Below are 26891 nucleotides of genomic sequence, written 5' to 3'. Positions count from 1 at the left end.
GACTGACCAGGGCATCAGGATAGGAGAACTAACAGTTCATGTTGAACTGAGTCTGTCATTTTGTCATCTCACAGAGACAGAAAAGGAAAGGTCCAGTGTTGAAAGAACTGAGTGAAAAATCTTAGCGTGTTATTCTGTGTGTGTGTGTGTGTGTGTGTGTGTGTGTGTGTGTGTGTGTGTGTGTGTGTGTGTGTGTGTGTGTCCGTGCATGTACTCTATGGGTCAGTAAGCAAACATGGCTGATCAGTGTGTGTGTGTGTGTGTGCGCGCACATCCGTTTGTGTCCATGTTGATCAGTGTACACGTTGACAGTTTGTCACAGCTGACCTACATTACTGACACAGCAGCTGTATCGATCTCAGGCCTCGAGACAAAAGTTCAATAATGCTCTGTTTACGTTGACCTCCGAGTCATTTAGCAGACGCTTCTATCCACAGAGACTTACAGTTAATACGCTCACCTTCAGAGAGAGAGGAAGGACATTCACATATCATAGAAACTACACTCAATAAAGGACTTATCAGTCAGAGGTAGAAGAGGGGAGGGGTTCAGAAAATGTGGTCCTCTCCTCTTTACTCGCTCTCTCTCTCTCTCTCTGTCCTCCCCTCTCTCTCTCTCTCTCTCTCTCTCTCTCTCTCTCTCTCTCTCTCTCTCTCTCTCTCTCTCTCTGTCCTCCCCTCTTTCTCTCTCTCTGTCCTCCCCTCTTTCTCTCTCTTTGTCCTCCCCTCTCTCTCTCTCTCTCTCTCTCTCTCTCTTTCTCTCTCTCTCTCTCTGTCCTCCCCTATTTCTCTATATCTCTGTCCTCCCCTCTTTCTCTCTCTCTCTGTCCTCCCCTCTTTCTCTCTCTATCTCTGTCCTCCCCTCTTTCTCTCTATCTCTGTCCTCCCCTCTTTCTCTCTCTCTCTGTTCTCCCCTCTTTCTCTCTCTCTGTCCTCCCCTCTTTCTCTCTCTCTCTGTCCTCCCCTCTTTCTCTGTCTCTGTCCTCCCCTCTTTCTCTCTCTCTGTCCTCCCCTCTCACTCTCTCTCTCTCTCTGTCCTCCCCTATTTCTCTCTTTTTCTTCTCTCTCTGTTCTCCCCTTTTTTTCTCTCTCTGTCCTCCCTCTTTCTCTCTCTCTGTCCTCCCCTCTTTCTCTCTCTCTCTGTCCTCCCCTCTTTCTCTCTCTCTGTCCTCCCCTCTCTCTCTCTCTGAAAATGCTGAAAAATGCAGGAGCTCATCTGATCGTGACCTCTCTCTCTCTGTCTCGCTCGCTATCTCTATCCTCCCCTATTTCTCTCTGTTTCTTCTCTCTCTGTTCTCCCCTCATTTTCTATCTCTGTCCTCCCCTCTTTCTCTCTCTCTCTGTTCTCCCCTCTTTCTCTCTCTCTGTCCTCCCCTCTTTCTCTCTTTCTCTGTCCTCCCCTCTTTCTCTCTCTCTCTCTGTTCTCCCCTCTCTCTCTCTCTGTCCTCCCCTCTTTCTCTCTCTCTCTGTCCTCCCCTCTTGCTCTCTCTCTCTGTCCTCCCCTCTTTCTCTCTCTCTCTGTCCTCCCCTCTTTCTCTCTCTCTCTGTCCTCCCCTCTTTCTCTCTTTCTCTGTCCTCCACTCTTTCTCTCTCTCTCTGTCTTCCCCTCTTTCTCTCTCTCTCTGTCCTCCCCTCTTTCTCTCTCTCTCTGTCCTCCCCTCTTGCTCTCTCTCTCTGTCCTCCCCTCTTTCTCTCTCTCTCTGTCCTCCCCTCTTTCTCTCTCTCTCTGTCCTCCCCTCTTTCTCTCTTTCTCTGTCCTCCACTCTTTCTCTCTCTCTCTGTCTTCCCCTCTTTCTCTCTCTCTCTGTCCTCCCCTCTTGCTCTCTCTCTCTGTCCTCCCCTCTTTCTCTCTCGCTCTGTCCTCCCCTCTTTCTCTCTCTCTCTGTCCTCCCCTATTTCTCTCTCTCTCTGTCCTCCCCTCTTTCTCTCTTTCTCTGTCCTCCACTCTTTCTCTCTCTCTCTGTCTTCCCCTCTTTCTCTCTCTCTCTGTCCTCCCCTCTTGCTCTCTCTCTCTGTCCTCCCCTCTTTCTCTCTCTCTCTGTCCTCCCCTATTTCTCTCTCTCTCTGTCCTCCCCTCTTTCTCTCTCTCTCTGTCCTCCCCTCTTTCTCTCTCTCTCTGTCTTCCCCTCTTTCTCTCTCTCTCTGTCCTCCCCTCTTGCTCTCTCTCTCTGTCCTCCCCTCTTTCTCTCTCGCTCTGTCCTCCCCTCTTTCTCTCTCTCTCTGTCCTCCCCTATTTCTCTCTCTCTCTGTCCTCCCCTCTTTCTCTCTTTCTCTGTCCTCCACTCTTTCTCTCTCTCTCTGTCTTCCCCTCTTTCTCTCTCTCTCTGTCCTCCCCTCTTGCTCTCTCTCTCTGTCCTCCCCTCTTTCTCTCTCTCTCTGTCCTCCCCTATTTCTCTCTCTCTCTGTCCTCCCCTCTTTCTCTCTCTCTCTGTCCTCCCCTCTTTCTCTCTCTCTCTGTCTTCCCCTCTTTCTCCCTCTCTATCAATTCAATTCAATTCAAGGGGCTTTATTGGCATGGGAAACATATGTTAAAATTGTCAAAGCAAGTGAAATAGGTAATATACAAAATGAAATAAACAATAAAAAATGAACAGTAACCATTACACTCACAAAAGTTCCAAAAGAATAAAGACATTTCAAATGTCATATTATGTCTATATATAGTGTTGTAATGATGTACAAATAGTTAAAGTACAAAAGGAAAATAAATAAACATAAATATAGGTTGTATTTACAATGGTGTTTGTTCTTCACTGGTTGACCTTTTCTTGTGGCAACAGGTCACAAATCTTGCTGCTGTGATGCACACTGTGGTATTTCACCCAGTAGATATGGGAGTTTATCAAAATTGGGTTTGTTTTCGAATTCTTTGTGGATCTGTGTAATCTGAGGGAAATATGTGTCTCTAATATGGTCATACATTGGGCAGGAGGTTAGGAAGTGCAGCTCAGTTTCCACATGATTTTGTGGGCAGTGTGCACATAGCCTGTCTTCTCTTGAGAGCCAGATATGCCTACGGCGGCCTTTCTCAATAGCAAGGCTATGCTCACTGAGTCTGTACATAGTCAAAGCTTTCCTTAATTTTGGGTCAGTATCAGTGGTCAGGTATTCTGCCACTGTGTACTCTCTGTTTTGGGCCAAATAGCATTCTAGTTTACTCAGTTTTTTTGTAAATTCTTTCCAATGTGTCAAGTCATTATCTTTTTGTTTTCTCATGATTTGGTTGGGTCTAATTGTGTCTGCTGTCCTGGGGCTCTGTGGGGTCTGTTTGTGTTTGTGAACAGAGCCCCAGGACCAGCTTGCTTAGGGGACTCTTCTCCAGGTTCATCTCTCTGTAGGTGATGGCTTTGTATTTTCTCTCTCTCTCCCACTCTCTGTCTCTGTATTTGTCTCTCTTTTACTCCGACTCTCTCTCTCTCTCTCTCTCTCTCTCTCTCTCTCTCTCTCTCTCTCTCTCTCTCTCTCTCTCTCTCTCTCTCTCTCTCTCTCTCTCTCTCTCTCTCTCTCTCTCTCTCTCTCTCTCTCTCTCTCTCTCTCTCTCTCTCTCTCTCTCTCTCTCTCTCTGTCTCTCTCTCTCTCTCTCTCTCTCTCTCTCTCTCTCTCTCTCTCTCTCTCTCTCTCTCTCTCTCCCTCCCTCTCTCTCTCTCCCTCTCTGAATGCAGATTCCTGACAGTGTGTGAGCGCTACAGTGGACTAGGGGATCAGTCAGTGGACTGTGTGTTTGTGAAAAGTCCTTTCCTATCTGCAGACATGGAGACCCATTTCCTGATGAGAGTGTTGTAAGTACAGATAATAATTCACACGTTTCTCCTTCAGGGGCTTTCTGTGTTTGTATATTCCACTCAGACACACACACTGACTAATCTACTCTCTCAGGAATCTCTCACTTGGATCCACTTTACACACTTTAATCCTGTAGGTGACATGTGTGCGCTTTTTAAATCTGTCCCCTTGTGGAACAAAAGTTCCCTGAGGAACCATTCCTGGATTACCCCATGTCAGAAGCGTAACACCTCTGAGAAACAGGGGAGAAGGAGAAAAGAAAACGGATGCCCAAAGCCTCTCTCTCTCTCTCTTTCTCATTCTCTCTCTCTCTATTTCTCTCTCTCTCCCCCTCTCTCTGATCTGATTGGTTGACTGAGTTTAAGCAGAGGACAACATGAAAGCCTTGTATTCTTGTCTGCCTCTCACACACATCAGAGACAGGGGAGAGAAAGAGTGAAACAGCTCTATTATCCTCAAGGAGGTAAAGAGAAGGAACAGAATAATGAATGAAATTAACAGCACTAGTCTATTGATATACACATGGGCTTGTTCTCTCAATTCTCAATTCTCAATTCAATTGACTTTATTGACATGGCAAGTTATTATTACTTACATTGTCAAAGTATACATATCGAAAAATTTAAATAAAATATATATGTATATATATACACAAAATATATATATATTTATATATAAATAAATGGTGGGATTAACAGCAATAATAATAGTAGTAGTGGACATGGGATTACCATTAATAACAGCTACAACAACAATATTAATCTCTCTCTCTCTCTCTCTCTCTCTCTCTCTCTCTCTCTCTCTCTCTCTCTCTCTCTCTCTCTCTCTCTCTCTCTCTCTCTCTCTCTCTCTCTCTCTCTCTCTCTGTCTCTCTCTCTATTGATATATATACGTGTTCTATCTATAATGTAATGAACAGCAGTAGTCTCTCTCCTCTCTGCATTGTTAGTTAAACAGCAGGCAGTAGAGATCAAATCAAATCAAATGTCACATGCGCCGAATACAACAGGTGTAGACCTTACAGTGAAATGCTGAATTCAACAGGTGTAGACCTTACAGTGAAATGCTGAATACAACAGGTGTAGTAGACCTTACAGTGAAATGCTGAATACAACAGGTGTAGTAGACCTTACAGTGAAATGCTGAATACAACAGGTGTAGTAGACCTCACAGTGAAATGCTGAATACAACAGGTGTAGTAGACCTTACAGTGAAATGCTGAATACAACAGGTGTAGTAGACCTTACAGTGAAATGCTGAATACAACAGGTGTAGTAGACCTTACAGTGAAATGCTGAATACAACAGGTGTAGTAGACCTTACAGTGAAATGCTGAATACAACAGGTGTAGTAGACCTTACAGTGAAATGCTGAATACAACAGGTGTAGTAGACCTCACAGTGAAATGCTGAATACAACAGGTGTAGTAGACCTTACAGTGAAATACTGAATACAACAGGTGTAGTAGACCTCACAGTGAAATACTGAATACAACAGGTGTAGTAGACCTCACAGTGAAATACTGACTTACGAGCCCTTAATTAACCAACAATGCAGTTTCAAAATCTACGGATAAGAATAAGAGATAAAAGTAACAAGTAATTAAAGAGCAGCAGTATAATAACAATATATACAGAGTCAATGTGCGTAGAGGTAAATAAAGTTACTATGACAACAGAGAGTGGTGTGGAGAGGGGAGGGACAATGCAAATAGTAAATAGTCTGGGTAGCCATTTGACTAGATGTTCAGTAGTCTTATGGCTTGAGGGTAGAAGCTGTTTAGAAGCCTCTTGGACCTAGACTTGGTGCTCCGGTATCGCTTGCCCTGCGGTACCAGAGAGAACAGTCTATGACTAGGGTGGCTGGAGTCTTTGACAATTTGTAGGGTCTTCCTCTGACACTGCCTGGTATAGAGGTCCCTGGATGGCAGGAAGCTTGGCCCCATTGATGTACTGGACCGTACCCACTACCCTCTGTAGTGCCTTGCGGTCGGAGGCCGAGCAGTTGCCGTACCAGGCAGTGATGCAACCAGTCAGGATGCTCTCGATGGTGCAGTTGTAGAACCTTTTGAGGATCTGAGGACCCATAACAAATCTTTTCAGTCTCCTGAGGGGGAATAGGTTTTGTCATGCACTCTTCACAACTGTCTTGGTGTGCTTGGACCATGTTAGTTTGTTGTTGATGTGGACACCAGAGAACTTACATTTACATTTAAGTCATTTAGCAGACGCTCTTATCCAGAGCGACTTACAAATTGGAAAGTTCATACATATTCATCCTGGTCCCCCCGTGGGGAATGAACCCACAACCCTGGCGTTGCAAGCGCCATGCTCTACCAACTGAGCCACACGAGAACTTGAAGAGGAGATGCTTTGTGTGTGTGTGTGGGTATATATGTGTGTGTGTGTGTGGGTGTGGGTGTGGGTGTGGGTGTGGGTGTGTGTGTGTGTGTGTGTGTGTGTGTGTGTGTGTGTGTGTGTGTGTGTGTGTGTGTGTGTGTGTGTGTGTGTGTGTGTGTGTGTGTGTGTGTGTGGGGGGGGGGGGGGTGTACACTCATCTACTGTTGTTCTGGGATTGATTTGTACTTTTCTCACCAAAGTACGTTCATCTCCAGGAGACAGAACGCGTCTCCTTCCTAAGCGGTATGACGGCTACGTGGTCCCATGGTGTTTATACTTGCGTACTATTGTTTGTACAGATGAACGTGGTACCTTCAGGCATTTGGAAATATCTCCCAAGGACGACTTCAACTGTATATATATATATATATACAGTGGGGAGAACAAGTATTTGATACACTGCCGATTTTGCAGGTTTTCCTACTTACAAAGCATGTAGAGGTCTGTAATTTTTATCATAGGTACACTTCAACTGTGAGAGACGGAATCTAAAACAAAAATCCAGAAAATCACATTGTATGATTTTTAAATAATTAATTTGCATTTTATTGCATGACATAAGTATTTGATCACCTACCAACCAGTAAGAATTCCGGCTCTCACAGACCTGTTAGTTTTTCTTTAAGAAGCCCTCCTGTTCTCCACTCATTACCTGTATTAACTGCACCTGTTTGAACTCGTTACCTGTATAAAAGACACCTGTCCACACACTCAATCAAACAGATTCCAACCTCTCCACAATGGCCAAGACCAGAGAGCTGTGTAAGGACATCAGGGATAAAATTGTAGACCTGCACAAGGCTGGGATGGGCTACAGGACAATAGGCAAGCAGCTTGGTGAGAAGGAAACAACTGTTGGCGCAATTATTAGAAAATGGAAGAAGTTCAAGATGACGGTCAATCACCCTCGGTCTGGGGCTCCATGCAAGATTTCACCTCTTGGGGCATCAATGATCATGAGGAAGGTGAGGGATCAGCCCAGAACTACACGGCAGGACCTGGTCAATGACCTGAAGAGAGCTGGGACCACAGTCTCAAAGAAAACCATTAGTAACACACTACGCCGTCATGGATTAAAATCCTGCAGCGCACGCAAGGTCCCCCTGCTCAAGCCAGCGCATGTCCAGGCCTGTCTGAAGTTTGCCAATGACCATCTGGATGATCCAGAGGAGGAATGGGAGAAGGTCATGTGGTCTGATGAGACAAAAATAGAGCTTTTTGGTCTAACTCCACTCACCGTGTTTGGAGGAAGAAGAAGTATGAGTACAACCCCAAGAACACCATCCCAACCGTGAAGCATGAAGGTGGAAAGATCATTCTTTGGGGATGCTTTTCTGCAAAGGGGACAGGACGACTGCACCGTATTGAGGGGAGGATGGATGGGGCCATGTATCGCGAGATCTTGGCCAACAACCTCCTTCCCTCAGTAAGAGCATTGAAGATGGGTCGTGGCTGGGTCTTCCAGCATGACAACGACACGAAGCACAAAGCCATGGCAACTAAGGAGTGGCTCCGTAAGAAGCATCTCAAGGTCCTGGAGTGGCCTAGCCAGTCTCCAGACCTGAACCCAATAGAAAATCTTTGGAGGGAGCTGAACGTCCGTATTGCCCAGCGACAGCCCCGAAACCTGAAGGATCTGGAGAAGATCTGTAGGGAGGAGTGGGCCAAAATCCCTGCTGCAGTGTGTGCAAACCTAGTCAAGAACTACAGGAAACGTATGATCTCTGTAATTGCAAACAAAGGTTTCTGTACCAAATATTAAGTTCTGCTTTTCTGATGTATCAAATACTTATGTCATGCAATAAAATGCAAATGAATTACTTAAAAATCATACAATGTGATTTTCTGGATTTTTGTTTTAGATTCCGTCTCTCATAGTTGAAGTGTACCTATGATAAAAATTACAGACCTCTACATGCTTTGTAAGTAGGAAAACCTCCAAAATCGGCAGTGTATCAAATACTTGTTCTCCCCACTGTATATATGCGCGACAAAAGTCAGAAATAGCGATATAATAAATGCCTTACCTTTGAAGACCTTCTTCTGTTGGCGCTCCAAAAGGTCCCAGAAACATCACAAATGGTCCTTTTGTTCGATAAGGTCCTTCTTTATGTCCCAAAAATGTCAATTTATTTGCAGCGTTTGATTCAGAAATACATCGGTTTCAACTCGCCCAACACGACTACAAAGTATCTAATAATTTACCTGTAAACTTGGTCCAAACATTTCAAAAAACGTCCTAATCCAACCTCAGGTACTCTAAAACGTAAATAATCAATAAAATTTCAGACGGAATAAACTGTTTCTAATACCGGATATAAACAACGTTGAGCTCCGGTTCTGATATAAACAACGTTGAGCTCCGGTTCTGATATAAACAACGTTGAGCTCCGGTTCTGATATAAACAACGTTGAGCTCCGGTTCTGATATAAACAACGTTGAGCTCCGGTTCTGATATAAACAACGTTGAGCTCCGGTTCTGATATAAACAACGTTGAGCTCCGGTTCTGATATAAACAACGTTGAGCTCCGGTTCTGATATAAACAACGTTGAGCTCCGGTTCTGATATAAACAACGTTGAGCTCCGGTTCTGATATAAACAACGTTGAGCTCCGGTTCTGATATAAACAACGTTGAGCTCCGGTTCTGATATAAACAACGTTGAGCTCCGGTTCTGATATAAACAACGTTGAGCTCCGGTTCTGATATAAACAACGTTGAGCTCCGGTTCTGATATAAACAACGTTGAGCTCCGGTTCTGATATAAACAACGTTGAGCTCCGGTTCTGATATAAACAACGTTGAGCTCCGGTTCTGATATAAACAACGTTGAGCTCCGGTTCTGATATAAACAACGTTGAGCTCCGGTTCTGATATAAACAACGTTGAGCTCCGGTTCTGATATAAACAACGTTGAGCTCCGGTTCTGATATAAACAACGTTGAGCTCCGGTTCTGATATAAACAACGTTGAGCTCCGGTTCTGATATAAACAACGTTGAGCTCCGGTTCTGATATAAACAACGTTGAGCTCCGGTTCTGATATAAACAACGTTGAGCTCCGGTTCTGATATAAACAACGTTGAGCTCCGGTTCTGATATAAACAACGTTGAGCTCCGGTTCTGATATAAACAACGTTGAGCTCCGGTTCTGATATAAACAACGTTGAGCTCCGGTTCTGATATAAACAACGTTGAGCTCCGGTTCTGATATAAACAACGTTGAGCTCCGGTTCTGATATAAACAACGTTGAGCTCCGGTTCTGATATAAACAACGTTGAGCTCCGGTTCTGATATAAACAACGTTGAGCTCCGGTTCTGATATAAACAACGTTGAGCTCCGGTTCTGATATAAACAACGTTGAGCTCCGGTTCTGATATAAACAACGTTGAGCTCCGGTTCTGATATAAACAACGTTGAGCTCCGGTTCTGATATAAACAACGTTGAGCTCCGGTTCTGATATAAACAACGTTGAGCTCCGGTTCTGATATAAACAACGTTGAGCTCCGGTTCTGATATAAACAACGTTGAGCTCCGGTTCTGATATAAACAACGTTGAGCTCCGGTTCTGATATAAACAACGTTGAGCTCCGGTTCTGATATAAACAACGTTGAGCTCCGGTTCTGATATAAACAACGTTGAGCTCCGGTTCTGATATAAACAACGTTGAGCTCCGGTTCTGATATAAACAACGTTGAGCTCCGGTTCTGATATAAACAACGTTGAGCTCCGGTTCTGATATAAACAACGTTGAGCTCCGGTTCTGATATAAACAACGTTGAGCTCCGGTTCTGATATAAACAACGTTGAGCTCCGGTTCTGATATAAACAACGTTGAGCTCCGGTTCTGATATAAACAACGTTGAGCTCCGGTTCTGATATAAACAACGTTGAGCTCCGGTTCTGATATAAACAACGTTGAGCTCCGGTTCTGATATAAACAACGTTGAGCTCCGGTTCTGATATAAACAACGTTGAGCTCCGGTTCTGATATAAACAACGTTGAGCTCCGGTTCTGATATAAACAACGTTGAGCTCCGGTTCTGATATAAACAACGTTGAGCTCCGGTTCTGATATAAACAACGTTGAGCTCCGGTTCTGATATAAACAACGTTGAGCTCCGGTTCTGATATAAACAACGTTGAGCTCCGGTTCTGATATAAACAACGTTGAGCTCCGGTTCACGCGCATCAAAACAGTAGAGTCCACCTGGAGGGACACTTACAATGAATAGGACTACTTCTTCATTTCTCAAAAGAAAAACATAGAACAATTTCTAAAGACTGTTGACATCTAGTGGAAGCCATAGGAACTGCAACCAGGTTCCTGAAAATTAGGGTATCCCATAGAAATGCATTGGAAAATCATATGACCTAAAAAAAAAAAATCCCTGGATGGTTTGTCCTCGGGGTTTCGCCTGCCAAATCAGTTATGTTATACTCATAGACATTATTTTAACAGTTTTAGCAACTTTAGAGTGTTTTCTATCCAAATGATATGCATATCCTAGCTTCTGGGCCTGAGTAACAGGCAGTTTAATTTGGGCACGCTTTTCATCCAGATGTCAAAATACTGCCCCCTAGCCAAGAGAGGTTAACTAGGCAAGTCAGTTTTAAGAACAAATTCTTATTTACAATGATGGCCTACCAAGGAACAGTGGGTTACTGCCTTGTTCAGGGGCAGAATGAAAGACTTTTACCTTGTCAGCTCGGGGATTTGATCTAGCCATCTTTTGGTTACTAATGCTCTAACCACTAGATTACCTGCCTATGAGGTTATGATATGGGGACACCCCAGTAATGACTGCCTTTTCGTTTACGAAGTTCTGCTACACGAGCTTCCGACCTACCTATTTTCATTGTTAAAGTATAACAACAGGTTTGGTTAGCGTATAACAACAGGTTTGGTTAGCTCTCGAGGTACCTCTGATTGCCTGGTGCCGCTTGGGCATTTTAGGAGTATAATGTTGAATTTTTTTTAAATGAGAATTGCATTAGTTTTGATTAAATGTAAAAATATTTATGGTGTTGAAATGCACATTTTTGGGGAAATTGTAACCTCTAGTTTTTATTGAATGTTTCTCCTGTTCACCAATGAATACACCCCTAGTAGTAACTAATGGTCTGTTTCAAAAGGTTTCTCCTGTTCACTAATGAATACATCCCTGGAAGAAACTAATGGTCTGTTTCAAAAGGTTTCTCCTGTTCACTAATGAATACATCCCTGGTAGTAACTAATGGTCTGTTTCAAAAGGTTTCTCCTGTTCACTAATGAATACACCCCTAGTAGTAACTAATGGTCGGTTTCAAAAGGTTTCTCCTGTACGGTGTCGACTGAACACGACCCAATTTAGAGAGAAGAAGAGATTGAAGGTAGGAATATAATTTCTACATCTATCCACTCAGCTGTAATGAAACATGCTGTATCAAATATTGGCTTATTTGTCCTCTTTGGCCATATTTCGATGTTCTCCCCATCCCTTCTCTCTCTTTCTCTCCTCTCTCACGCTCACACGCTCTCTCTCTTTCTCTCACTCTTTCTCTCACTCTCTCTCTCTCTCTCTCTCTCTCTCTCTCTCTCTCTCTCTCTCTCAATATTGTTTCCGTCCGTCCAGAGAGAAATCCAGGCGAAAGAAAGAAAGAATGAAAGAGTCATTGTAAGAGATAGTCATCCTAGCCCTCTGACTAGTACAGCTGGTACTAATACAGCTGGTAGTAGTAGGAGTAGAAAATAGCAGATACACTCTTTCTCCTCCCTCTCTCTCTCCTCTCTCTTTTCTCTCTCCTTTCTCTTTTGCTTTTCTTTCTCCTCTCTCTCTCCTCCCTCTCCTCTCTATCCTCCCTCTCCTCTTTCTCCTCTCTCTCTCCTCTCTCTCCTCACTCTGTACATAGTCCATCTGTAAACTACCCACCCAATTTACCTACCTCACCCCCCATACTGCTTTTATTTATTTACTTTTCTGCTCTTTTGCACACCAGTACCAGTATCTCTTCTTGCACATGATCATCTGATGATTTATCACTCCAGTGTTAATCTGCTAAATTGTAATTATTCGATTTATTGCCTACCTCATGCCTTTTGCACACATTGTATATAGATTCTCTTTTTTTCTACCATGTTATTGACTTGTTTATTGTTTACTCCATGTGTAACTCTGTGTTGTCTGTTCACACTGCTATGCTTTATCTTGGCCAGGTCGCAGTTGCAAATGAGAACTTGTTCTCAACTAGCCTACCTGGTTAAATAAAGGTGAAATAAATAAAAAAATAATAATAAATAAAACTCTCCTCCCTCTCCTCTCTCTCCTCCCTCTATCCTCTCTCTCCTCTCTCCTCTCTTTCTCTTGTCTCTCGCCTCTCTGTCTCTCTTCTCTCTTGCCTCCCTCTCCTCTCACTCTCCTTTCTCTCTTCTCTCTCCCCCTCTCCTCCCTATCCTCTCTCCTCCCTATCCTCTCTCTCTTCTCTCTACTCCCTCTCCTCTCTCCCCTCCCGTCCTATCCTCTCTGGCTCCTCTCTCCCCCTCTCCCTGTCTCTTCTTTCTCTCTCCTTCTCCTCCCTCTCTTCTCCCTCTCATCTCTCTCCTCCCTCTCTTCTCCATCTCATCTCTCTCCTCCCTCTCTTCTCCCTCTCCTCCTTCTCCTCCCTCACCTCTCTCCCTTCCCTCTACTCTCTATCACTTTCTCTCTCCTCCCTCTCTTCTCCATCTCATCTCTCTCCTCCCTCTCTTCTCCCTCTCATCTCTCTCCTCCCTCTCTCTCTCCTCCTTCTCCTCCCTCGCCTCTCTCCCTTCCCTCTACTCTATCACTTTCTCTCTCCTCTCTCTCTCTCTCGCCTCTCTCTCTCCTCTCTCCTCCCTTTCCTCTCTCCTCCCTCTCCTCTCTCCTCCCTCTCCTCTCTCCCTTCCTTCTATTCTCTCCTCCCTTTCTTCTCTGTCGTGTATTACTACTCTGACCCCAGTCTTCCTCTCCTCTCCTGACTGTTGTCTGTGAGCACTGTTTTCTCTCTCTTTCTTTCTTTCTCTCCTTATTTTTCTGTCTATCTCTCTCTCTCCACCTCTCAGTCCCTAATTGGCTGAAACCACTGCTGCCCTCCATCTATTAATCCATCAATCTCTTTTTTCAATAATCAATCTCTCCATCTCTCCATCCATCCATCCATCCATCACTCTCTCCATTTATTTAACCATCCATCCATCAATCCTTCCCTTCTCTCCGGGGCTTATTTTGGCCCTTGACATGGAATTGCACTCAGAGACAGCAGGTACATGAGAGGTAGATCACAGCTGTTAAACTCAGAGACAGCAGGTACATGAGAGGTAGATCACAGCTGTTAAACTCAGAGACAGCAGGTACATGAGAGATAGATCACAGCTGTAAAACTCAGAGACAGCAGGTACATGAGAGTTTATAAACAGCTGTTAAACTCAGAGACAGCAGGTACATGAGAGGTAGAACACAGCTGTTAAACTCAGAGACAGCAGGTACATGAGAGGTAGAACACAGCTGTTAAACTCAGAGACAGCAGGTACATGAGAGGTAGAACACAGCTGTTAAACTCAGAGACAGCAGGTACATGAGAGTTTATAAACAGCTGTTACGCTCAGAGACAGCAGGTACATGAGAGTTTATAAACAGCTGTTAAACTCAGAGACAGCAGGTACATGAGAGTTTATAAACAGCTGTTAAACTCAGAGACAGCAGGTACATGAGAGTTAGAAAACAGCTGATACACTCAGAGACAGCAGGTACATGAGAGGTAGAAAACAGCTGATACACTCAGAGACAGCAGGTACATGAGAGGTAGAACACAGCTGTTAAACTCAGAGACAGCAGGTACATGAGAGTTTATAAACAGCTGTTAAACTCAGAGACAGCAGGTACATGAGAGGTAGAAAACAGCTGTTAAACTCAGAGACAGCAGGTACATGAGAGTTTATAAACAGCTGTTAAACTCAGAGACAGCAGGTACATGAGAGGTAGAACACAGCTGTTAAACTCAGAGACAGCAGGTACATGATAGTTTATAAACAGCTGTTAAACTCAGAGACAGCGGGTACATGATAGTTTATAAACAGCTGTTAAACTCAGAGACAGCAGGTACATGAGAGTTTATAAACAGCTGTTAAACTCAGAGACAGCAGGTACATGAGAGTTTATAAACAGCTGTTAAACTCAGAGACAGCGGGTACATGAGAGTTTATAAACAGCTGATACACTCAGAGACAGCAGGTACATGAGAGGTAGAACACAGCTGTTAAACTCAGAGACAGCAGGTACATGATAGTTTATAAACAGCTGTTAAACTCAGAGACAGCAGGTACATGAGAGTTTATAAACAGCTGTTAAACTCAGAGACAGCGGGTACATGAGAGTTTATAAACAGCTGTTACACTCAGAGACAGCAGGTACATGATAGTTTATAAACAGCTGTTACACTCAGAGACAGCAGGTACATGATAGTTTATAAACAGCTGTTAAACTCAGAGACAGCAGGTACATGAGTGGTAGAAAACAGCTGTCATTATTTCTGAGTGGACTGTTAGTAGGAATACAGAGAGACTGGAAACAGTGAGACGTACAAACACAAGCAGGCATGTAGACACACACCTGTGAGATACACACTAGTGGGACACACATACAGACAGTCAGCACACACACACACACACACACACACACACACACACACACACACACACACACACACACACACACACACACACACACACACACACACACACACACACACACACACACACACACACACACACACACACACACACACACACACACACACACGCACACACTGTAATGAGTATGTTAGACTAACAGAGTGGGTACGATCCAGGGAGCTCTAAATTATACTAAATTACTGTTTTCACTACAGTTCTCCTTCTGCTTCTCTGACTAGCTTTAATGGGGGAGAGAACACATAGATACAGTCTGTCATAATACTCTGGCTAGCTTTAATGGGGGAGAGAACACATATATACAGTCTGTCATAATACTCTGGCTAGCTTTAATGGGGGAGAGAACACATATATACAGTCTGTCATAATTCTCTGACTAGCTTTAATGGGGGAGAGAACACATAGATACAGTCTGTCATAATACTCTGACTAGCTTTAATGGGGGAGAGAACACATAGATACAATCTGCCATAATACTCTGACTAGCTTTAAAACTTCTTATGGCTGGGGGCGCTATTTTCACGTTCGGATGAAAAGCATGCTCAGAGTTAAATCTCTGCTACTCAGGCCCAGAAGCTAAGATATGCATTTTATTAGTAGATTTGGATAGAGAACACTCTGAAGTTTCTAAAACTGTTTGAATGATTTTTGTGAGTTTTACAGAACTCATATGGCAGGCAAAAAGCTGAGAAGAAATCCAACCAGGAAGTGGGAAATCTGAGGTTTGTAGGTTTTCAAGTCTTTGCCTATCCAAGATACAGTGTATATTTGGTCCGATTGCACTTCCTAAGGCTTCCACTAGATGTCAACAGTCTTTAGAACCTTGTTTCAGGCTTCTACTGTGAAGGGGGAGCGAATAAGAGCTGTTTGAGTCAGGGGTCTGGCAGAATGCCATGAGCTAAGTCACGCATGCGGCCGTGAGAGCGAGCTCTGTTCCTTTTCATTTCTAAAGACAAAGGAATTGGTTGAAACATTATTGAAGATTTATGATAAAAACATCCTAAAGAATGATTCTATACATCGTTTGACATGTTTCTACGAACTGTAAATAAACTTTTTGGACTTTTCGTCTGGACCTAGTGCTCGCGCCTTGTGAATTTGGATTTGTGAACTAAACGCGCGAACAAAAAGCAGGTATTTGGACAAAAATTATGGACTTTATCGAACAAAAGAAACATTTATTGTGGAACTGAGATTCCTGGGAGTGCATTCTGATGAAGATCATCAAAGGTAAGTGAATATTTATAATGCTATTTCTGACTTCTGTTGACTCAACAACATGGCGGGTATCTGTATGGCTTGTTTTTGTGTCTTACTCAGATTATTCCATGGTGCGCTTCCGCTGTAAAGCTTTATTTGAAATCTGACACAGCGGTTGCATTAAGGAGAAGTATATCTTTAATGGGGAAGAGAACACATACAGCTGAAGTCGGAAGTTTACATACACCTTAGCCAAATACATTTCAACTCAGTTTTTCACAATTCCTGACATTTAATCCAAGTTAAAATTCCTTGTTTTCGGTCAGTTAGGATCACCACTTTATTGTAAGAATGTGAAATGTCAGAATAATAATAGAGAGAATGATTTATTTCAGCTTTTATTTTTTTCATCACATTCCCAGTGGGTCAGAAGTTTACATACACTCAATTAGTATTTGGTAGCATTGCCTTTAAATTGTATAACTTGGGTTAAAAGTTTCAGGTAGCCTTCCACAAACTTCCCATAATAAGTTGGGTGAATTTTGGCCCATTCCTCCTGACAGAGCTGGAGTAACTGAGTCAAGTTTGTAGGCCTCCTTGCTCAAACACGCTTTTTCAGTTCTGCCCACAAATGTTCTATAGGATTTTTACCTTAACAGCTCAGGGATTCGATATTGCAACCTTTTGGTTACTAGTCCAATGCTCTAACCACTAGGCTACCTGCCACATAATTTTCCTCCCTCATGATGCCATCTATTTTGTGAAGTGCACCAGTCCGTCCTGCAGCAAAGTACCCCGACAACATGATGCTGCCACCCCCGTGCTTCATAGTTGGGATGGTGTTCTTCCGCTTCCAAGCATCCAGATGGCCATTATGGCCAAACAGTTCTATTTTTCTTTCATCAGACCGGAGGACAAAAATTACGATATTTGTCCCCATGTACAGTTGCAAACCGTAGTCTGGCTTTTTTTATGGTGGTTTTGGAGCAGTGGCTTCTTCCTTGCTGAGCGGCCTTTCAGGTTATGTCGATACTCGTTTTACTGTTGATACAGATACTTTTGTACTTTTGTTTCCTCAAGCATCTTCACAAGGTCCTTTGCTGTTGTTCTGGGATTGATTTGGACTTTTCGCACCAAAGTACGTTCATCTCTAGGAGACAGAACGTGTCTCCTTCCTGAGCGGTATGACGGCTACGTGGTTCCATGGTGTTTATACTTACGTACTATTGTTTGTACAGATGAACGTGGTAACTTCAGGCGTTTGGAAATTGCTTCCAAGGATAAACCAGACTTGTTGAGGTCTACCATTTTTTTTCTGGGGTCTTGGCTGATTTCTTTAGATTTTCCCATGATGTCAAGCAAAAGAGGCACTGAGTTTGAAGGTAGGCCTTGAAATACATCCACAGGTACACCTCCAACTGACTCAAATGATATCAATTAGCCTATCAGAAGCTTCTAAAGCCATGACATAATTTTCTAGAATATTCCAAGCTGTTTAAAGGCAAAGTCAATTTAGTGTATGTACACTTCTGACCCACTGGAATTGTGATACAGTGAAATAATCTGTCTGTAAACAATTGTTGGAAAAATGTATTGTGTCATGAACAAAGTAGATGTCCTTACCGACTTGCCAAAACTATAGTTTGTTAACAAGAAATTTGTGAAGTGGTTGAAAAACGAGTTTTAATGACTCCAACCTAAGTGTATGTTAACTTCCGACTTCCACAGTAGATACACTGTGCCATAATGCCCTCTGTCTGATTTTATTGTCGTGTATCTTACATATTTGGGAAGTACAGTATTTATTTCATGGATATGTGAATAGATTAGGTACACAAATGGATAGGTGGACGGGTGTCAGTCAGAACAGAATTACCACTATAGAAATGAATGCTATGACAGATATGATATATCACCATAGCAACAGTCCATAGCCTCGTGGGACTTGGGGGCCAGTGTGTTCCCCCACGACAACAGACTTCAATTTACATTAATGATTGTGTGTGTGTGTGTGTATGTATGTGTGTGTGTGTGTGTGTGTGTGTGTGTGTGTGTGTGTGTGTGTGTGTGTGTGTGTGTGTGTGTGTGTGTGTGTGTGTGTGTGTGTGTGTGTGTGTGTGTGTGTGTGTGTGTGTGTGTGTGTGTGTGTGTGTGTGTGTGTTTGTGTGTGTCTACAGTTTATGTGTCCAAAGTGGTAGACTTGGACTGAAATAGGTGGAGTGTCTTCTTCTATGGTCATTCTATCATATCTGAATGTCTTCTTCTATAGTCAGATTCCATCACATCTGAATGTCTTCTTCTATGGTCAGTTTCTATAACATCTGAATGTCTTCTTCTATGGTCAGTTTCTATTACATCTGAATGTCTTCTTCTATGGTCAGATTCCATCACATCTGAATGTCTTCTTCTATGGTCAGATTCCATCACATCTGAATGTCTTCTTCTATGGTCAGATTCTATCACATCTGAATGTCTTCTTCTATGGTCAGATTCTATCACATCTGAATGTCTTCTTCTATGGTCAGATTCCATCACATCTGAATGTCTTCTTCTATGGTCAGATTCCATCACATCTGAATGTCTTCTTCTATGGTCAGATTCCATCACATCTGAATGTCTTCTTCTATGGTCAGATTCCATCACATCTGAATGTCTTCTTCTATGGTCAGATTCCATCACATCTGAATGTCTTCTTCTATGGTCAGATTCCATCACATCTGAATGTCTTCTTCTATGGTTAGATTCCATCACATCTAAATGTCTTCTTCTATGGTTAGATTCTATCCCATCTTTATGTCTTCTTCTATGGTCCGATTCTATCACATCTGAATGTCTTCTTCTATGGTCAGATTCCATCACATCTGAATGTCTTCTATGGTTAGATTCTATCCCATCTTTATGTCTTCTTCTAGGGTCAGATTCCATCACATCTGAATGTCTTCTTCTATGGTCAGATTCCATAAAATATGAATGTCTTCTTCTATGGTCAGATTCTATCCCATCTTTATGTCTTCTTCTATGGTCAGATTCCATCACATCTGAATGTCTTCTTCTATGGTCAGATTCCATCACATCTGAATGTCTTCTTCTATGGTCAGATTCCATCACATCTGAATGTCTTCTTCTATGGTCAGATTCCATCACATCTGAATGTCTTCTTCTATGGTTAGATTCTATCCCATCTTTATGTCTTCTTCTAGGGTCAGATTCCATCACATCTGAATGCCTTCTTCTATGGTCAGCTTCTATTAAATATTAATGTCTTCTTCTATGGTCAGATTCTATTAAATATGAAAGTCTTCTTCTATAGTTAGATTCTATTACATCTTTATGTCTTCTTCTATGGTCAGATTCCATTAAATATGAATGTCTGTTTCTAGGGTCAGTATTAGATCACATGTTATTAGCTTAATCTACCCCCCTGATAGACTCAGTATTAGATTCAATTCAATTCAATTTCAATTTTATTTTATATAGCCCTTCGTACATCAGCTAATATCTCGAAGTGCTGTACAGACACCCAGCCTAAAACCCCAAACAGCTAGTAATGCAGGTGTAGAAGCACGGTGGCTAGGAAAAACTCCCTAGAAAGGCCAAAACCTAGGAAGAAACCTAGAGAGGAACCAGGCTATGAGGGGTGGCCAGTCCTCTTCTGGCTGTGCCGGGTGGAGATTATATCAGAACTATGCCAAGATGTTCAAAAATGTTCATAAGTGACAAGCATGGTCAAATAATAATCATGAATAATTTTCAGTTGGCTTTTCATAGCCGATCATCAAGAGTTGAAAAACAACAGGTCTGGGACAGGTGAGGGTTCCATAACCGCAGGCAGAACAGCTGAAACTGGAATAGCAGCAAGGCCAGGCGGACTGGGGACAGCAAGGAGTCACCACGGGCGGCAGTCCCGACGCATGGTCCTAGGGCCCAGGTCCTCCGAGAGAAAGAAAGAGAGAAGGAGAAAATTAGAGAGAGCCAAGATTTTCAAAATGTTCATAAATGACAAGCATGGTCAAATAATAATCAGGAATAAATCTCAGTTGGCTTTTCATAGCCGATCATTAAGAGTTGAAAACAGCAGGTCTGGGACAGGTAGGGGTTCCATAACCGCAGGCAGAACAGTTGAAACTGGAATAGCAGCAAGGCCAGGCGGACTGGGGACAGCAAGGAGTCACCACGGCCGGTAGTCCCGACGTATGGTCCTAGGGCTCAGGTCCTCCGAGAGAAAGAAAGAGAGAAGGAGAAAATTAGAGAGCGCCAAGATTTTCAAAATGTTCATAAATGACAAGCATGGTCAAATAATAATCAGGAATAAATCTCAGTTGGCTTTTCATAGCCGATCATTAAGAGTTGAAAACAGCAGGTCTGGGACAGGTAGGGGTTCCGTAACCGCAGGCAGAACAGTTGAAACTGGAATAGCAGCAAGGCCAGGCGGACTGGGGACAGCAAGGTGTCATCATGCCCGGTAGTCCTGACATATGGTCCTAGGGCTCAGGTTCTCAGAGAGAAAGAGAGAACGAAAGAATTAGAGAGAGCATACTTAAATTCACACAGGACACTGGATAAGACAGGAGAAGTACTCCAGGTAACCAACTGACCCTAGCCCCCCGACACATAAACTACTGCAGCATAAATACTGGAGGCTGAGACAGGAGCGGTCAGGAGACACTGTGGCCCCATCCGAAGAAACCCCCGGACAGGGCCAAACAGGAAGGATATAACCCCACCCACTTTGCCAAAGCACAGCCCCCGCACCACTAGAGGGAAATCCTCAACCACCAACATTACAATCCGGAGACAAGGCCGAGTATAACCCACAAAGGTCTCCACCACAGCACAAACCAAGGGGGGGGCGCCAACCCAGACAGGAAGATCACGTCAGTAACTCAACCCACTCAAGTGACGCACCCCTCCTAGGGACGGCATGAAAGAGCACCAGCAAGCCAGTGACTCAGCCCCTGTAACAGGGTTAGAGGCAGAGAATCCCAGTGGAGAGAGGGGAACCGGCCTGGCAGAGACAGCAAGGGCGGTTCGTTGCTCCAGAGCCTTTCCGTTCACCTTCACACTCCTGGGCCAGACTACACTCAACCATATGACCTACTGAAGAGATAAGTCTTCAGTAAAGACTTAAAGGTTGAGACCGAGTCTGCGTCTCTCACATGGGTAGGCAGACTGTTCCATAAAAATGGAGATCTATAGGAGAAAGCCCTGCCTCCCGCTGTTTGCTTAGAAATTCTAGGGACAATTAGGAGGCCTGCGTCTTGTGACCGTAGCGTACGTATTGGTATGTACGGCAGGACCAACTCGGAAAGATAGGTAGGAGCAAGCCCATGTAACGCTTTATAGGTTAACAGTAAAACCTTGAAATCAGCCCTTGCCTTAACAGGAAGCCAGTGTAGGGAAGCTAGCACTGGAGTAATGTGATCAAATTTCTTGGTTCTAGTCAGGATTCTAGCAGCCGTATTTAGCACTAACTGAAGTTTATTTAGTGCTTTATCCGGGTAGCCGGAAAGTAGAGCATTGCAGTAGTCTAACCTAGAAGTAACAAATGCATGGATTAATTTTTCTGCATCATTTTTGGACAGAACATTTCTGATTTTTGCAATGTTACGTAGATGGAAAAAAGCTGTCCTTGAAACAGTCTTGATGTGTTCGTCAAAAGAGAGATCAGGGTCAAGAGTAACGCCGAGGTCCTTCACAGTTTTATTTGAGACGACTTTACAACCATCAAGATGAATTGTCAGATTTAACAGAAGATCTCTTTGTTTCTTGGGACCTAGAACAAGCATCTCTGTTTTGTCCGAGTTTAAAAGTAGAAAGTTGTCAGCCATCCACTTCCTTATGTCTGAAACACAGGCTTCTAGCGAGGGCAATTTTGGGGCTTCACCATGTTTCATTGAAATGTACAGCTGTGTGTCATCCGCATAGCAGTGAAAGTTAACATTATGTTTTCGAATAACATCCCCAAGAGGTAAAATATATAGTGAAAACAATAGTGGTCCTAAAACGGAACCTTGAGGAACACCGAAATGTACAGTTGATTTGTCAGAGGACAGACCATTCACAGAGACAAACTGATATCTTTCCGACAGGTAAGATCTAAACCAGGCCAGAACTTGTCCGTGTAGACCAATTTGGGTTTCCAGTCTCTCCAAAAGAATATGGTGATCGATGGTGTCAAAGGCAGCACTAAGGTCTAGTAGCACGAGGACAGATGCAGAGCCTCGGTCTGACGCCATTAAAAGGTCATTTACCACCTTCACAAGTGCAGTCTCAGTGCTATGATGGGGTCTAAAACCAGACTGAAGCATTTCGTATACATTGTTTGTCTTCAGAAAGGCAGTGAGTTGCTGCGCAACAGCTTTTTCTAAAATTTTTGAGAGGAATGGAAGATTCGATATAGGCCGATAGTTTTTTATATTTTCCGGGTCAAGGTTTGGCTTTTTCAAGAGAGGCTTTATCACTGCCACTTTTAGTGAGTCTGGTACACATCCGGTGGATAGAGAGCTGTTTATTATGTTCAACATAGGAGGGCCAAGCACAGGAAGCAGCTCCTTCAGCAGTTTAGTAGGAATAGGATCCAGTATGCAGCTTGAAGGTTTAGAGGCCATGATTATTTTCATCATTGTGTCAAGAGATATAGTACTAAAACACTTAAGTGTCTCTCCCGATCCCAGGCCCTCGCAGAGCTGTGCGGATCCAGGACAGCTAAGCCCTGGAGGAATACGCAGATTCAAAGAGGAGTCCGTAATTTGCTTTCTAATGGTCATGATCTTTTCCTCAAAGAAGTTCATGAATTTATTACTGCTGAAGTGAAAGCCATCCTCTCTTGGGGAATGCTGCTTTTTAGTTAGTTTCGCAACAGTATCAAAAAGAAATTTTGGATTGTTCTTATTTTCCTCGATTAAGTTGGAAAAGTAGGATGATCGAGCAGCAGTGAGGGCTCTTCGGTACTGCACGGTACTGTCTTTCCAAGCTAGTCGGAAGACTTCCAGTTTGGTGTGGCGCCATTTCCGTTCCAATTTCCTGGAAGCTTGCTTCAAAGCTCGGGTATTTTCTGTATACCAGGGAGCTAGTTTCTTATGACAAATGTTTTTCGTTTTTAGGGGTGCAACTGCATCTAGGGTATTGCGCAAGGTTAAATTGAGTTCCTCAGTTAGGTGGTTAACTGATTTTTGTCCTCTGATGTCCTTGGGTAGGCAGAAGGAGTCTGGAAGGGCATCAAGGAATTTTTGTGTTGTCTGAGAATTTATAGCACGACTTTTGATGCTCCTTGGTTGGGGTCTGAGCAGATTATTTGTTGCGATTGCAAACGTAATAAAATGGTGGTCCGATAGTCCAGGATTATGTGGAAAAACATTAAGATCTACAACATTTATTCCATGGGACAAAACTAGGTCCAGAGTATGACTGTGGCAGTGAGTAGGTCCAGAGACATGTTGGACAAAACCCACTGAGTCGATGATGGCTCCGAAAGACTTTTCGAGTGGGTCTGTGGACTTCTCCATGTGAATATTAAAATCACCAAAAATTAGAATATGATCTGCTATGACTACAAGGTCTGATAGGAATTCAGGAAACTCAGAGAGGAACGCTGTATATGGCCCAGGAGGCCTGTAAACAGTAGCTATAAAAAGTGATTGAGTAGGCTGCATAGATTTCATGACTAGAAGCTCAAAAGACGAAAACGCCATTTTTTTTTTTGTAAATTGAAATTTGCTATCGTAAATGTTAGCAACACCTCCGCCTTTGCGGGATGCACGGGGGATATGGTCACTAGTGTAACCAGGAGGTGAGGCCTCATTTAACACAGTAAATTCATCAGGCTTAAGCCATGTTTCAGTCAGGCCAATCACATCAATATTATGATCAGTGATTAGTTCATTGACTATGACTGCCTTTGAAGTGAGGGATCTAACATTAAGTAACCCTATTTTGAGATGTGAGGTATCACGATCTCTTTCAATAATGGCAGGAATGGAGGAGGTCTTTATCCTAATAAGATTGCTAAGGCGAACACCGCCATGTTTAGTTTTGCCCAACCTAGGTCGAGGCACAGACACAGTCTCAATGGGTATGGCTGAGCTGACTACACTGACTGTGCTATTGGCAGACTCCACTAAGCTGGCAGGTTGGCTAACAGCCTGCTGCCTGGCCTGCACCCTATTTCATTGTGGGGCTAGAGGAGTTAGAGCCCTATCTATGTTGGTAGATAAGATGAGAGCACCCCTCCAGCTAGGATGGAGTCCGTCACTCCTCAGCAGGTCAGGCTTGGTCCTGTTTGTGGGTGAGTCCCAGAAAGAGGGCCAATTATCTACAAATTCTATCTTTTGGGAGGGGCAGAAAACAGTTTTCAACCAGCGATTGAGTGCTGAGACTCTGCTGTAGAGCTCGTCACTCCCCCTAACTGGGAGGGGGCCAGAGACAATTACTCGATGCCGACACATCTTTCTAGCTGATTTACACGCTGAAGCTATGTTGCACTTGGTGACCTCTGACTGTTTCATCCTAACATCGTTGGTGCCGACGTGGATAACAATATCTCTATACTCTCTACACTCGCCAGATTTAGCTTTAGCCAGCACCATCTTTAGATTAGCCTTAACGTCGGTAGCCCTGCCCCCTGGTAAACAGTGTATGATCGCTGGGTGATTCGCTTTAAGTCTAATACTGCGGGTAATGGAGTCGCCAATGACTAGGGTTTTCAATTTGTCAGAGCTAATGGTGGGAGCCTTCGGCGTCTCAGACCCCGTAACGGGAGGAGTAGAGACAAGAGAAAACTCAGACTCAGACTCCGACTCGCTACATAATGGGGAGAACCGGTTGAAAGTTTCTGTCGGCTGAATGAGCGACACCGGTTGAGCATTCCAACAGCATTTCCCTCCAGAAGCCATGAGAAAGTTGTCCGGCTGCGGGGACTGTGCGGGGGGATTTATACTAACGTTACTATCTGTACTTACTGGTGGCACAGACGCTGTTTCTTCCTTTCCTACACTGAAATTACCCTTGCCTAACGATTGCGTCTGAAGCTGGGCTTGTAGCACATCGTTCTCCTGTATATTATGAGTACAGCGACTGCAATTAAAAGACATCATGTTAATGTTAGTACTTAGCTTCGGCTGTTGAAGGTGTTGACGAACCATGTCCAGATAAAGCGTCCGGAGTGAAAAAGTTGAATGAGGGAAGAAAGTTGCGATGGAAAAACTAAAAATATAAACGGTAATTAAAAACAAAACAAAAAAAAACGTAAAGTTGTCAGCTAGCAAAGTAAAGTAAAGTTGGGAGCAAAACGCACAGCAACACGTCTGCAGACTCAACAGGTAGTCAACAGGTAGTCAACAGGTAGTGATGTTATTAGCTTAATCTAGCCCTCTGATAGACTCAGTATTAGATAACATGGATTTAGCTTAATCTAGCCCTCTGATAGACTCAGTATTAGATAACATGGATTTAGCTTAATCTAGCCCTCTGATAGACTCAGTATTAGATAACATGGATTTAGCTTAATCTAGCCCTCTGATAGACTCAGTATTAGATAACATGGATTTAGCTTAATCTAGCCCTCTGATAGACTCAGTATTAGATAACATGGATTTAGCTTAATCTAGCCCTCTGATAGACTCAGTATTAGATAACATGGATTTAGCTTAATCTAGCCCTCTGATAGACTCAGTATTAGATAACATGGATTTAGCTTAATCTAGCCCTCTGATAGACTCAGTATTAGATAACATGGATTTAGCTTAATCTAGCCCTCTGATAGACTCAGTATTAGATAACATGGATTTAGCTTAATCTAGCACTCAGTTGCAATGTTGTACACTGAATATACAATACATGACATAGACTGACCAGTTGAATCCAGGTGAAAGCTATGATCCCTTATTGATGTCACTTGTTAAATCCACTTCAATCAGTGTTGATGAAGGGCAGGAGACAGGTTAAAGAAGATTGGGAAAGGATTGAAGTTCTTTTGGGTAGTAGGTGCCAAGTGCGCTGGTTTGGTTTTTCACACTTTACAGTTTCCCGTGTGTATCAAGAACGGTCCACCACCCAATCGACATCCAGCCAACTTGACACGACTGTGGGAAGCATTGGAGTCAACATGGGCCAGCGTCCCTGTGGAACCATGTAGAGTCCGTGCCCCGACGAACTGAGTCTGTAGAGTCCATGCCCCGACGAACTGAGGCTGTAGAGTCCATGCCCTGACGAACTGAGGCTGTAGAGTCCATGCCCCGACGAACTGAGGCTGTAGAGTCCATGCCCTGACGAACTGAGTCTGTAGAGTCCATGCCCCGACGAACTGAGGCTGTAGAGTCCATGCCCTGACGAACTGAGTCTGTAGAGTCCATGCCCCGACGAACTGAGGCTGTAGAGTCCATGCCCTGACGAACTGAGTCTGTAGAGTCCATGCCCCGACGAACTGAGGCTGTAGAGTCCATGCCCGAAGAACTGAGGCTGTAGAGTCCATGCCACAATGAACTGAAGGCGGTTCAATATCCTAGTGTTTAGTATACTCAGTGTATTTTGGATACTGCGATCAGATCGTTAATACAGATCATTTATTTAAGTTCAGTTGGCCAGGTCGCAGTTGTAAATGAGAACTTATTCTCAACTGGCCTACCTGGTTGAATAAAGGTAAAATATATATATTTTTAAATAGTGCGAAACTTTTGACCAGTGCCCAAATTTACTATATAGGAAATAGGGTGCCATTTCTGAGGCAGTCTCAGTGTCCGTAGGCAGAACCACATGAGACCAGGCAAAAATCAATACTGTTTAAATAGATCTGATGTGGACAAGATAGCACCAATGGACACGG

The 26891-nt window shown here is 43.5% G+C and overlaps 1 protein-coding gene across 1 annotated transcript in view; it reads left to right on the top strand.

Annotated features, from left to right (window-relative positions):
* Positions 1-26891, top strand: part of LOC139555338 (disks large-associated protein 3-like) — a 293568-nt gene that overhangs the window by 168914 nt on the left and 97763 nt on the right. The window contains exon 3 of the mRNA XM_071369054.1: positions 3662-3778. The gene's annotated coding sequence lies outside the window, so the exon portion shown is untranslated. The remainder of the gene's footprint in view (positions 1-3661; positions 3779-26891) is intronic.

This window comes from Salvelinus alpinus, chromosome 26, assembly GCF_045679555.1.
Source record: "Salvelinus alpinus chromosome 26, SLU_Salpinus.1, whole genome shotgun sequence".
Lineage (NCBI taxonomy): Eukaryota > Metazoa > Chordata > Actinopteri > Salmoniformes > Salmonidae > Salvelinus > Salvelinus alpinus.
The sequence above is the reverse complement of the archived record's forward strand: the minus strand, read 5'-3'. Positions and strand labels throughout refer to the sequence as shown.